This window comes from Larus michahellis, chromosome 1, assembly GCF_964199755.1.
Source record: "Larus michahellis chromosome 1, bLarMic1.1, whole genome shotgun sequence".
In the NCBI taxonomy this organism is placed as follows: domain Eukaryota; kingdom Metazoa; phylum Chordata; class Aves; order Charadriiformes; family Laridae; genus Larus; species Larus michahellis.
The window spans coordinates 65,679,186-65,694,280 of NC_133896.1; the positions used below are offsets into that span (position 1 = coordinate 65,679,186).

The following is a 15,095-nucleotide window of genomic DNA, read 5'->3' on the forward strand; positions in this document are numbered from 1 at the left end:
GAGCAGAAGCGTGCAAAGTACAAACTGCACGATAAAGCTATACTGGCAAGTATTAGTTGAAAATTCAACAAGAGGTACAGCTATGTCTTACCTGTCACCACAATGTGCCTGTGAAATTTAAGGAAAAGTTAACTAAAAAATAAAGTTAGTTCTATTAAATTTATCTAAAAAGCAGGTGAAGGGGCATGGAGAACAACCGGTTAAAAAAAACATTCTTATTAGTGGGTAATTAAAATCGTACTAAGACGAGTAGTTGCTGTCATTTAGTATGAATAAGATAGCTATTCAAACTAAAACCAGCATGTTCTTAGTCTAGAGACTTGCACAGCGGACTAGTTAAGCGTTATGAAAAAGTTATCTCAAATCAGAATTATTGGCTTATCATATGACTTCGTCACTCCAGTAATTAAAAGTTTTTATAAATGTCTTGCAATAAGTATATGGCATTTACTTTGTTCTCCACTGCTGTCCACTTTTCAAACTAAGCATCACAAGCTTTCGCTCGCTACTTTCCTTACTTTGCAGATAAGGGGACCCTACATACCTGACTCATTTGAATATTCTTAATGTGACAAAGCTGGAGTTGAGAAGGAAGTCACGTGAGTACGAGTCCTGTTAGGCAACCTGAAAAGCTGAACTAAGTATTACAGAGCTACACGGGCAGCATGCCACACACCCCCAAAAACAAATTAGCTCATGTGACAGTGAATCACAGCCCAGCATTCAGTATGGTTGCCTTCAGCAGGCTCCTCATTACCACAGACTCACTTCGGGCACAACACGTCTGAAGAGGTTTGCTGCAGTTGCTGCATCAGGACATGACACGAAGTTTCTGCAAGGCATTGATGGAGACAGAGTGATTTTTGTCCCATCCAAAGGATTAGTAACCCACATGTTGCCCTAGCACAAAATGCAGCACGAGCACTTCTGAATTTCAATGTATCAGTGCCCTGCGCTGAAAGCAACCCCCAGCTTTTTTCCCCCCCGAGAGATCTTTAGACATCTCAATGAGTCCGAGAGAGATGTAAAACAACAACAACTAAAAAAGCACCTTTCACAGGGCTCCCATAAAGTAGGTGTGGTTGACTCATATTGTTGTCTACCCCTCTCCCTTCTCTTGTACACCCCAGTACTTCAAAAGCATAGCAGTTTGGTCCCAGGCAAAAATTAAAGCTTGCTTTTTCCTTACCTCAAAATAATTTCTGAGGTGCTGTTAAAAGCCTCTCTCAAAAGCCCAGCAGTCTGAAAAGGGGTTCAACTTGGCTCCCAGCTATTCTTAGGGCAATGGAATTAGCAACCGAGACACCACACACCCTTGTCCCAAACTGACCTCCACTTCTGTCAGACCTTCCATATGCTGCCCTTCTCATGATCCTTGGGATAGTCTAAAATCAGTAACAAGTGATTTTATGAAGGTGGCTGGATATAAACCATACCTTAAAACAAACAAACAAACAAACCAACCAAATCCAAAGCACACAACTTGCTAAATACTATTCACCATAGTTTTGAACAGACACTTCTATAGCAAGGCAAAAAAAAAAAAAGTCTGAAAACTACTTACGGTGTAGGCACAGAAAACCAAGGACACCTTTGGAACTGCAGATATGCAGAAGTGTACACTGGCCTAGGTCAAAATCTGGGAGAGAGATGCAATGCCCCAGGCATGCTAAACAGAAGGTGACCATCTGCCACTCTTACCTGTGCCTTCTTGCTGTACTGAAGCAATGACTACCCCCTACTTTATTTCTGAGCACTGTGCAAGAGCTCAAGCAAGGCCTACCACTGGTGCTTTGTGGTTTCTTTTTATTGTAACGGGGGCCACGATGGGGACTTCCTGCCTCTAATCACCAAGGGCGGATAGTAAAACTGCAGAGCCTAAGCGTGGCACCAAAGTAAATGGCTTAAAAAGTCAAACAGCCAACTCTCAAGAGCTACAAGTAAGAGAAGCCACCACATGGATGTTCAGGAGCCTCCCCTCTCTGCCAAGGAAGAGATGAAGCTCACAAGGATCTGGTTAATGTTAGATTTGTATTTCAGTTTAATGTTTCTACCACAAAGATGCACATATCCCACTCCCATCATTCCCCCTTGTGGCTCTATCACATTCCTCCCTTACAAAAATGTCCAGCCCATGACAAGCCAAAGCAACCGAGCAGGCAAAGCAAACTTTTGTTCCAGGTGAGCAAGTTGAAATCAGTGTTTTGTACAACGTGACAAGCTCCAGGAGGTGTGTGGTGATCACAGTGCAGAGGGATGGGACATGATGGTCCTTCCCAACACCAGGTTGTCACATTAACTCATCTCCGACATCTCATCCAGGGACAGCAACATCGGTCAGCCCACGGACTGCAGAGGCTAATGATGACTGAATGCAGTAGCTGTGAAGCATTGACAAGGACCCTTGAATGGGTACACAAAGGATGACATTCATGCATGGTTGCCCGATATCCTCAGAGGAGACAAGGCAAGACAGTCCATGTGCAGCCCAAGAGCTCCCTTATGCCAAGCCAGGGACTGGTTGCTGGCAGAGGAACATCCTGCTCTTCCTCTCCTTGCATAGGGTCTTGTCTGGCACTGCAGCAAGCCAGTTCAGCTCACTGTTCTGCCAGAAACATATTCATCTTCTTTTGGATTGTTCTGTTAGCTTAGCAGGCTGAGGTGGCCCATGGGGTCAGACGAGCATCTGTGTCAACAGAAGGAGAAAGTGGGAGAGAAGAACAAAATCCATCCAGGAAGCAGAACTGATTATTTGCTGTCTTGTTAAGCTGCATCTTTCAAGCTTTGCCACACAGGCATACGAGGAAAGAAGAAACAGCTGCATGACAACTCAAGATTTGAATAAAAAGATGGAGAAAGATTTCTAGATTAAGGAAATGACCTACAGAAACAAGTGACCACCAGGAAAAGGAGGGAGGCAGAAAGTCCAGACAGAAGCGGGCTGGGCAGGGACGGAGTTTAGGAATGGGTATTCATGATTGCTGCAACATGGAAAAGTAACAACAGCACCTTAAAAAGATGGGTAACTAGCCCCCAACAAGGTGAGAAACAATACGGTACACTCTGGATCTGCAGCAAAACAGAAACAAGTTTGTTGTAAGGGCACTTTCCCTCCCAGTTCTGAAATCAAAAACCCTTCCATCACCCCCTCCCCTCATCTCCGCGTTCACATGCAAGGATTTGGATTTAAGACAAGCAATTCCAAGGCAGGTGTGATGAACAACTACCATGCCATAATTAGAAAGTAAATAACAAGTTTTTTTCCATCTTTAAGTTTTTTCCAGCTCAGCTGTATCATATGCCCCAAAGGGGAAGCCTGTGGCTGTACAAAAACCCAAAGGACACATGGTAAGAGTTCTTAAGGGAAAAGCCTGCCTTTTTTGTCCTACGTTTGTACAGCATTTGTCATCGTAGCACCTCGGTCTCTGCAATTTAGTCCACGCATAGAAGTAATACAAGCAACTACAAAACTCTCCAAACAAATAATTAAACGGTTGTAGTTCTACAAAATCAAAGAACTATATTAAAAAAAAGTTGCGCACCACATCACTGACACCTATTCTATTAGCATTTACAAAAGGAATGCTTTTACTATGGCAACTGTATGGTTTACACTAACCATATAAAGCTGTTCTTCCGTAGCGTAAAGTATTTCCCATACTTAAAAAAAAAAAAAAAAGAAAGAATAATCCAGGAATCCATGATTCATTTTTCGCCTAATCTTCTCTAGCAAAGAAAGATCAGCAATTGTTAAAGGGTTTTTGGTTTTAGATGTGGGAAGTGGTCGAAGGCTTTGTCTTTATCAATTGGGTTTTATTTGCCAATTCTCCTGTTCAAAAAAAAAATGGCTTAACAGTTCACTATTTCTTATACCTCCTTTATATATATATATTACAAAATTGAGAGAAAGCTTCATGTCAAGATTTAGGGAAAAGGAAATGACTATTTATAGTGCTATCTGTTCTATTACACTAATATACAGTTAGCAAATAAATTCAAAGACAAGACCCCCCCCTTTGGCCCTGTAGCTCTGCCTTGTCTCATGTCATCTGCATTGCTTACTCCTTCCCATGCCTTCCCCCTTGAGAAGGCTGCTTCTTCAGGCCTCCTGCCTCCACCGCAGCTGCTGCCTCTTCCCCAGCGACAGTATTACCTCCGAGGGTGATGTTCCTGCTTACCACTGCGCTCTCCTGCCAGCCAAGCCATGCAGCTAGACCAGCAGAGCTGGGTGGCGCTAGGCCAGGAGGGCAGCTCTGGTGCCCCACCAGTTGGGGACCATGTCGTAGCTGTTACCACAGAAACCCATACCCTTCTTTAAGGAAGGGTGGAAAAAAGGGAAGAGGAAAAAGCTTGTGACCTACCCTAGTGGTGTTGTGCCACCTGTCTTTATTCATCTTCACAGATTAAACATAACACTCTTTTAACCTCTTTGCAAAACAGCTCAAGAGCACAGACTCCCATTTTCCACTTAATTTAGCTTTTGGTTACACACACACAAAATGCACACACGTTCCCCCCCAAAAAAAAACAAACCACCAAGCCAGGAAGACCACCACGCAGGATTTTCCCTCGATTCATGAGTACAATGAAAGGCTGAATCCACAACTTCAAAATTACCCCTGCCATATTAGAAATTCAAATAGTACAAAGACTTGTAAGTGAAACAGGTCAGAATGCAGTGACAGTGATTTTGCTTCCATATTAAAAAAAAAAAAGTTTGGGCAGTGACAGATACTAAAAATAAAGTACAAATTATTTTTGGTTTGAGTTAATAAAAAGCAGCATGGAAAATTCACAGTAAGCACTAGAGTGCAATAAATCAGTACATTTCTGGAGTAGATAAGAGCATACAAATTGTGGTCAGGAAAAAAAAAAAATAAATAATTCAGTCAAATATTCTGTGTCTGAAAAGAAGCAGTAGCAAATGTTTGGGTAACCTACAGCAGAAGGCAGCAAACACACAATGATCTTTCCTCAATCCCCATGGCTTCCAGCATCAGTTGTTTAGTTAGGGATCACCCATGTCAGCAGATGCATTTGTGCAACTGTATTTCACCAGCTACTGGAAGACATATTCACCATGAATTTGTTTAACCTTTTCCTGAATCCCATTTATATTTCTTGCACAGAATATGTGACAGTATAGGCATTTTCAACCTATTTTACCTGACTCCATGCTTTCTGGGGAGGAGAAACTTGATGGCACAACACATTTGCCCTTCCCCTTCCACCTTTTCTTTGTCCTCCCTGTCACGTTACAGAAAGCATCAGACTAACTTTCTCCAGAACACATCAGTTCCTAAAAATCATAGAACCATAGAATGGTTTGGGTGGGAAGGGACCTTAATGAGCGTGAAGTCCAGCCCCCCTGTCATGGGCAACAGTATCTTTCAGGTCTGCGGACAAAAAAATTCTACTATCTGTTCATGACTGTTTCCTTTTATATAAACTATTTCCTTTTAAATAAACTATTTCCCTTTTATATAAACAGCTTTAGTCTCCCCACTTTGCCCTGTTAGGGCCAATTTAATCTAGTACTTACACGATACTCAGCAAATCGGGACCTTCTTTACAGAGCTTTTTCTCCCCTACCACTGAGACGTAGTACTGCTTTTTCCTAGTACATCCAGCCTCGCGTATCTCAAGCATCTAAAGTGACCAAAAGGAATTCCTCAAATCAATTCCTTTCAAAAAAAGGAAGGTAACAATACAGACAGTGGTGACAAATAAGAGAATGTAGAAGTGTATTTTAGCTTTTGGTGCAATAAAGGTCCAAGATCAGAGACAGTTGTGACTCCATTTTATATAGTGAAGTTGTGCTGATAGTTAAACACAGCCTTCACAGAGACCACATCAGCACTAATGAAACTATAATTTCCTTTAAATGATTGCTATGCACACCCCAGACCTCATCAGCCAGACAGTAATAGCTTTTCATCATTTATTTTAACACCAAAGCAATCAATAAGCTTTTCCCCACAGTTCTTTCACTGCTATCTATGAACTCTAAAAACACAGAATCAGAGCAGACGGCAGCTATAAAACAGACATGGTCAAGTTTCATTGTTGTCTTTCTTATGGAAAGATATTCTAAAATGCCACCTGATTTTGCAATAAATGGGATTACAGCCGTTTCAGTGATGTACAAAGAAAATCTTAATCCACCAAAACATAACAAATAGACTGCAGTATCAAAGGACCGCAAGTAGATCACGTTGGATCGAGCGGCTTTTCACTCTCATCCTGACTGTGTCCTGTGCATTGTTTTGCACTGAAAATGTCTAGTATCAGATTGCAGGAATACCACACCTTTTAGCTTCATGAATCACTCACACAAGTTGAGGACGTTCCATTGAAGACACACACACACAAAAAACACCCTCAGCTACCAACTGAAGTTTTACTCCTGTAAGCAAAAAAGCATTCTACAGCTTTCAGAATTTTTCAACAGAAGGAAAATTTTGGAATATTCTCAATCAAACCAGAGAAACATCAGCAATAAGTAACATCAACGTTAAGACAAGTCTGCAAAAGTTAAGTCAATTGTTTAGAAAGACTGTATTTTACAATCAATAAAGTCAGCTTTATAAACACGTACACACAAAACTAAAAAAATCGAACGCAGTAATTATCCTGTTATAGTAGAAACCAGGCCACAGCTTGCAGAACAAGTGATACAATGGGGAAAAATGCGACAGCAAGATGCTTTAACTACAGTGTTCTAGACTAAGTTTTTAGAAAGAGCATTTACCCGAAATAACAGAATGCTAACAGACAACAGAGGGGTGCAGTGTTGCCGACTTTACTAAGGGCAAACAGGGCTCACACTGCTAACCGTGAAAATTTCATCATATTAGATTTTAACTGTTGTGTTTCAATTCTTGAGTAAAGCTCTAATTTCACCACCAAGACTTTCATTTTATTATGGCTTATAGCAGTTATTTTTAACAGTTTGTTTGTAGCAGCTTCCTCAGTTAAAACTGACTTACACACAAAAATCTTGACAAGCCAAGGGACAAAACCACTTGCCAGTTGCATTACAGTGGGTGGCCAAGTAATAACAGCAACACAGGGCTCCAAGCAATGGCACAAACAAGAGCTACTGAAGAAAACAGACATCAAAATTAGTCATGGAAAGTGCCTTGGCACGCAGGGCTGCCAGAGAAGTACTACAGCTCTAAAGAAAAGTCACACAGGATCTTTAAAGAAAGGCAACAGATAATCTTATACAAGCTATGAACCCTTTCGATATTTCGGGGAGCTTAACAACAGGTATACAATACTCAACCATGTCAACTGCAAGTAAAAATAGCATCCAATTATTTATTCTAGGTCACAGATCTCAGTCTCAATGTAACTGCTGCAAGCATGATATAGGAAGACATCAAACTATTTTTAATTACAGAAAAGACACTTCATGTTTTCACTCATGTTCCTGAGAATCAATGACCTCCTTAAGAAAGGGAAGAGGGAAAAAAAATAAATATTAACTCACATAGGAAATGGTAAAGGGCTTTAGGAACACAGAAGAGATGCTGGGACTGAGAAGGAGGTACTAGGAAGAAAACTCCAAGCGAGAAGTTCAGGTTGTGCCCTGCAGGAATAACTCATTACAGAATCAACTTGTTCTTTCAAGTTGAGATAATTTTCCCTCTACTATTCAAACAGCAGCTATGTTCAACACTACTCCAGGGAATACACCACACCACCCATGGCACTACTCAATGCCTGCAAAACAAAACCATTAACTGTAGAAGAGACTGGAATTCAGGTCTTCTGAAGCCTCAATCCCTAGTTCATGAGCCTTTGCTAAAAGGGCTTGCATGGTACTTCATGTCAATCTTAGCTATCAAATCTAAACGAGATACTCAGAACTATAACAGCAATACTACTTAATTGGACAGCTGAACATGGACTTTAAATATTTATATTTTTTTTTCAATGATGTTACTACAAGTATAAGCGGAACAGACAATTGTTTAATACCAGGGTTAACTGCATCTATACGATCCTCATGAAGGTAAAGGGCTTCTATGGTGACGGGAAAACCACAGCATCGAGGTACAGTCCAAAGGATACACAAGCCAACCGATGTCTGGAGATAGTCAAGAACAAGCATAAAAAAAGCTGCAACGAAGGATCCTCCAAAGATCATCAGTTCAAAAAGCACTTCTATTTGGAAAAACACTTCTACTAGCCATCTGTCAGGACTAGAAGACTGTTCTTCCCTCTGGTTCAAAATTTGTCTGCTTTGGGTTCCCTTTCCTCTGAAGCCCTGAAGACTGGCTGTGGCTATTGAGTCCAGGTAAACATCATGCTGCTAGTAGAGTTCATTACTCAAGTGCCTGCTTAAGTTTTCTGCTAATAGGAGTCTCATAACATTGGCAATGACTTCAATCTTTCTTGCTTAGTTTCTCAAGTATAGTGTAACGTTAAACCGTACTAAATGACCAAGAGCCAAAGTTTTGCTTAGAGTTTGTTTCCCACAGCCACTAACAGCTTCTGATTCTCAGCGTGCCATAAGAAAAGTCTACTGAACATCTAAATGAGAGGTAAGTTATATGGCTGCCTGTGACTGAGGGGGGCTGGGGGAAAACCCACACAAAACCCCCCTCAGTGACCAAATGGCTCCTTCCGGTCCTGAGCTCCACATTCCCAAATGTACTCAAATACTCACTTTGCTCAGATATCCATCAAAAAGTAAACAATTCCCACGTCTCCATCAGTCCAAGTAGTATTTTTATACTTAAAATGAACAGCTAATTATTGCATACAGTAAGGGCAAATTGATGAACTGAAAAAACCCCGTAGAAATAATCCCACTTTAAGACATTTATTACTGGCATGCAGTAATTTATCCTCGCCCTGTTCTTCTCTCAACTGTGAACAAGGATTACCTGGGAGGAATGCTTTCTGCAATCATTTGCAGAACACCTCTGAGTCTTCAGGTTCTTCAACTAGACATCTCAACAAGGAAGGACGAAAGTACTTTTGTACTAAATGCAAGCCCCTCTGGAAAAGACTAAACAACTCTGCCACAATTCACGGATATGTCATTAATCTGCACGTTGCCAGTCTCTCACATTTAGTTACTCATAGCCTCTCTGCACCAGTTTAGTACGATCATCTGCTTTAGAACAAATTCAACAAATCTGATGTTTTCTAAAATCTGCTACAGCAATTTCTAGCATCGTGAAAAAAGTGTTAATGCCTGTGTTTTGTCCCCACCCATACAAAGCATAAAAGACGCAAGCCATTTTACATGACTAAGGCCCGGCGAACAGACCAACAGCAGCAGTGCCTGTGTCAGCGGGTTTATCCTCCCACATCCAGCATCCCGAGGACTCCATTATTGCATGGGAGCTGCACAGAGAACAGTTTGTAAACAGACAAAAGGACTTTCCAAAACAGTTGGGCCTTCAGAGGGAGCTGCAGGCTTTAACCTTGAAATAGCCATGCTGCTATAAGGAGAGGAAACAGAGCCTGGGCTTTTTTGTTTGTTTTAATGTTCAGAATACATGAGTAAATGGCAAGAAAAAAGTGCATTGAGAACTAAGCATGTTTTAAAGCTCTGCCAAGTAGCAGCCCGAACACAATGCATAAATAAATCCAAGTCATGTCAAACAGCATTCCACAGTCATGTGTCAAGCAAAAAGCAGAAAGACTTGTCTGTTTGAAGAAAACAATTGTGATCGTTTATATGCAACCCAGCTTCCTATATATTGACTCAGGATTTTACCATTTAATGACAAGTGTCCTGAAAGCATAGTATGTAGAGACATTATAAACAAGATTATGTTGAGCCCACTGTATACTTGGTTGTATTTCTGGACACTATTTAGTTGAGAGTTCATTCAAAGTGTCTTTTTTTGTGAGATGATGCACCTAAATTGACCTTACCCTCTTAGAAAAAACCACTACTCAGTACAATCCATCACCTCTGCTGCCCCCCAAAACCTGTATTTTAGCGTAAGTCTCCTTCAAGAGATCACGTAGCAGATTACATTGACCCTCATTTGTTTTCATTAAGCATAAACATCACAGCTGCTTGTAATAATCTACCAAAGATTTTTAAAAAAAAAAAATCTTAAAAAAAATTCGTTAATTTCAAACAGACATTTAACAGTTCCTCTGTTACATGGAAATGGGATGTCTACTACAAAAGGCCAGATGCTCAAATGGATTAAAGAGTGTCTAGCCTTTAAATCCCACATCCACAAATCAACGCTGACCTAGTGACCTAAAGCAAAATTTAATATGGAAAAAAAAAAAAGTATTCAACAGCCACATATAGACCATTCAAGAAGGAAATAAAAAAAAATATTTGCTCAAGACTATGTGGACACTTACACCGTACTCATCAGAGAATATAATAAGAACTGGAGAATGCCAAATGTAAAGTCCCCTATTTATCCTTGAAACAGGTTTAGCAAAGGCAGTGGAAAAGCAAGCTTCTCAGCACACCACCAGCTAGCAACCAGGAGAAATCACCTCCGGAAAGGGTATACAAGCCATTACCTTTACGTCAATATGATTGTTGCTGTCTGTGAAGATATGCCAATGAGACAGTAATTCACATCCACAGCAACAGCGAATCCTGGAGCCAGCAGCTACCTTACTAGAAACAGACCAGTGAACAGAAACACATCCCACACCAGCTACAGAATAACCTTGGGGTGGTTGCCCTTCCCTCCAGCTAGGTTCAGCGTAGCATCTGAAGGGTGAAAGTCTAATCCCTTTTCAAGCACAAAAGCCAATCTGCCTCCTGCGCTCTTTTAAACAACGCAATTACAGACCTACAACTTGCACGTGCGAACAAGTCTACTGCAGCCCATAAAAAGCAAGTTTTGCATAAACCACCCACTTCAATGGCAAGGCAATACTTAAATTCTGGAGATGGAAGGGGTTAAAAAAAAAGTCTTTTTAATTACAAGATGATGCAGCTTCCTTTAAGAACGCTCACCCATTTCCACCAACACGCAAGTGTGACATGACATCTGAAAGGACTTCAGGCACATATACCAGGCTCCCACAAGCACAAGAAAAACCTCACATAGCACAAACAGTTAAAGTACTCAAAGAAACAAAAACCCCCTCAACCTCCCACACACACTTTGTGAAACACCAAGACTTGGAAAGCATCTGGTAGGTTAAAAATTTATCCTAGTCAAATATGTTGCAATTGTGACTTATTAACCCCATTGGTAACTTTCCTCCCAAACTCCAATGCACCCACATTTTAAGCGCAGGAAAGCAGAGGGCAGATCAGTAGAATTAGGACTGACACAATTTTAATTAAAAACCTCTAGTGGTGTTCTCCCCTGTACCAAATAAAAATGGCAGTCCTGGCAAGAGGGATGCAGCTAAGAGCTTTATTTGAAAAGGGAAAGCCCATACGTGACTAAAAATACCTGCTGAAGTAACATGTTGTCTATTTGGGGTACAATAGCGCTTTAAGAAATTAATTTTAATGCCCCTCGTTTAAGTCGGTAGTTTGAAGAGCACACAAACGTTCATCATGCATTTTTTATGAAAAAATTTAAAACTCCTAGTTCCTACAGCACAACAAAAAATGTCTTTTGTAGGACATCAAAGCCTTATAAACATGTATTACTGATTTTATTTTCCCCTTTAAATCAAATCCTGCCATCAAAACAGTCACGATATTTGCAGAGTATCCTGAAAACTTGTGTCAAGTCTCTGTACAATTAAGCTCTGTAAGAGAAAGAGTCCAAAATATTTGGTCAGTTGGCGAGTTGGAAAGAGGGGCAGAGGGTGGAACGAAGAGGGGAAACCTGCTCCTGCGTTCTGCCTCCCTTATGCTGCTTCCTCTGAGCAAACTGCATAAAACAACCCAAATATCCATTGTATCGCCAGCTCTGTTTGAACATTTCCCCCCTCGTCTCACCCTTCACACCAGTACGAAAACCAAACACGTATCACATCCAAAAAAAAAAATAAAAAAAATCACTCAGACAAAAAGCAATCAGCGTGAAAAGGCATGTAAATCAAATAGATTTGGCAGCGAACAGCATTTCATAAAGACAAGAGATATGAATTGCTCCATTTGTGTCAGTTTGGCCAGTTATTGTTCTGACTTACTACTTTAACGGCCCCAAATTAAACTGCTTGAACTGAAATAGACAAAGATCTTTAAAATACATTTCCCCCACGCACCCTCTTAACAATAAGCATTATTTCCATGGTGCTACCATGCTTAAATCATAAAGCCACTGCACCAATTAAAAATTACCAACATCCACAATGAATTTAGTACTGACCTTGCAAAAAGCTTACTCCTCTTGGCTGGAAATCATTAATAGTTTTGGTAAAAATCTTTTATGTTCTCCTCCAGCTAGCTAATTCCAGCCTTCCATTAACGCACTCCATTGCAGATAATTGCCGACAGCACACGCTCCCCTGCTTTCGCTGGTTCCCAACCCAGCAAGGATAATCACATTCCAGCGGGGAGCGAACAGATGGCAGCCTCCATGGTAACCAGTCCTCCCCAGCTAGTGGTAGCACTGGGAGACTCCCGGGGACTGGGCAACAAGCGCTCTTTGTGCTTCAGCCTCGCAAAGCCGCGGTGAAGGCAGAGCCGGCTCCCAGCGCGCACTGGGCATGCCTAGCAGGTGCCTTGCCTTCGCAAGCAGGCACAACACCTTAACAAAAGCTTGCAGCCAGGTTTAACCTTGACGCTGCCAATTCCCGCCTCGCCTGGGGTAGGGTGGGGGGGAAGGAGGGTAAAACACAAGCTAAGATGGAGGTGAAGCTAGTGAGAGTTTTCATTTACTACGAAAACAGAGGATTTGGAGAAATTAGCTGAGGACTGGTTTTCCCCCTGACAAAATGATTTTCTGAAGGCAGGCTTATTTCCTCTGAATGGGTTTGATTTCAACGTGATGGGAACCTTTGCCGCGTGATCTCTATCTCCCGCACCTTGAAATCGCTCCCCCCAAGAACACTATAATCTCCCAACCTGGGGTTTTAGTCAATAAGAACTCCGCAGACCCTTGCTTTTGGTCTCACGGCTTCTCTGCCAGGCTTATCTGCTCCGCATCTGCCGAGCCCAGCGCTGATTCAGCAGCAGGCAAAACCACTGTGCCTCTCTCCTGCATGACCGTGGAGGCGTGTCTGGAAAAGCCTTTTTCTTTTTTTTTTTCCTTGCATCAAAGCTGTGCCTGAAACCACTGCTCTCACCAGAGCCAGAAGCCGCGCAGCCACGCACCTACACCGATGGCGTGCACCAGCTCAGTGAGAATTCCCACTGACGCTATCTGGAGGGGAAAGGGGAAGTAACTTTTCAAGACCAACCGATAACAATCTTGCCTGCAAATAAAAAGAGCTTTGAAAGCTCCTTTATTAAGGCTTTAAGTACTGTTGAGTTGCACAGCACCATGGTCTCAAAATATTTAAGGTTCGAACCACCGGATGCGAAAAAGCGCGCAGCACAGTAGCCCATGGACTGACTCTGTTGACGCATTCAAACTTTCTCTCCCTCACTCTCAAAACCATGCAACACTTATGACTAACAGCGCATCAAAAAACCATGGATAATTTTTACTTAAAGCTGAGCGAAATTTGGACTTCAAGTTCCTACATGTTAACTTAGGTCTGCTGAATTATTCTTTTGAGGAAGGGAAAATGGTTTCCTTTCTCCCTTAGTGGCACCTTTGATCCTGTAGCTGGTCCTGCAGGGCAGCGTTTGCTCCTGTAAAAGGCTGAAAATCCCAGTGCTAGAACCCACCATCACAAAAACGTTCATTTTTTCCTCTATGTGATCGAGGTATAGAGCTCAGTATTTTTCTTCCCCCACCAAATTTTCAGTTTCCCTCATCCTCACTGCATAAGGAAGTTAGTTTTCTTTCACATCAAGCACAGTCAAGCTTTTCTTACATTGGTAAGAGACACCACTATTAAACTGCTAGTGCATTAACACTGGAAGCCCCTCAGATCGCTGCTGACAGGGCTTGAGTACCCACAAGCCGTAGAAGAGTCCCCACCGTGAAAAGCGTGGCAGCTGGAGAGGGCCCAGACTTTGGAGGGGACGTGCCCAGCTCATAGGGGTGCTGTGGGTACCAATGACAGGCATTGGACCAAACCCAGGTCTGCCAACTTCCCCTGCGGGGCTAGTAGATCATTCTGAGTCATGCCACTAATTTCAACCCACTTTCTTCCTCTAAATAAGCAGTCTTTACATCACAAAAAATTTCTTAAGCAACCACGGACACTAAACCTAATCATCCACCAGCAACAAGGGTAAAATAATGTAAGGAAGGAAGCCAATTTCCTATTTAACTTGCCAATTGTTAATAATGAAAACTTTTCAGTGTTTAAGCATTATGAAACACGCCGATAGCATTTCTTATTTTGCGTCTTAAAAATAAAGAACATGACTCAGAAATTAGTTTTAATATACTAACAGATTTTATGTATTTATGCATTCCTGGAAAAAACTGTAGCAACTACAATTCTTGGCAAACAGACCGACTTCAAAATTACAGGGATTCAAGTTCAGTTTCAGTCTTTTTTTTTTCTGTTCATAAAAAAGGCCTCCTATAAAGTCATCTTCTAGATTTATGTTAATTCTAACTTTGTATAAAAAAAATAAGTATGTTGTTTACTGATATATTATAAGCAATTTTGGCATTAGAAAACCTGTTCCAGACAGTGACAAAAATTCTTAGACTGTCTGTTTTTGAACAAGTACTAGCTGTACTCATTATAGGAGGATTGCTAGCAAAATAAAGGGCAACAGCAGTTGGAATCAATTTCAGCTTCTGACTTGAAATTGCTTTAATTCTTAAGTCTGATTTTACACAGATACAATGCAAAAATTTGAATAAACTACATGGAGCAGCCATCACACAAAGGGGCAATGGGATGCACTACAAATTTTGGCAGAAGCAATAGGTAAGTTACATGGAGCAACACTAAACAAATATCCTCTGTATATGTGACAAACGTTTTATTCAAACTACATGAAAAGGAGAGAGGAAAGCAACACATCCAAAATGCTTTTGAAGCGGGCTGGAGAAGGGAAAGAACACTTAGCAAGCTCCCCTTATTCTTTGGCCCAGCTTGAGCCAGATAGG

At 41.4% G+C, this 15,095-nt stretch overlaps 1 protein-coding gene across 6 annotated transcripts in view; it reads right to left on the minus strand.

Annotated features, from left to right (window-relative positions):
• The window catches only part of FGD4 (FYVE, RhoGEF and PH domain containing 4), a 111,194-nt gene that overhangs the window by 56,487 nt on the left and 39,612 nt on the right, over positions 1 to 15,095 (minus strand). The window contains exon 1 of one of the 6 annotated variants that reach the window (XM_074583026.1): positions 12,282 to 13,062. The exons of 4 other annotated variants lie outside the window; for them this stretch is intronic. The gene's annotated coding sequence lies outside the window, so the exon portion shown is untranslated. Of the gene's footprint in view, positions 1 to 12,281; positions 13,063 to 15,095 lie in introns of those variants that run through there. One more of the 6 variants, XM_074583045.1, reaches the window with a different exon arrangement.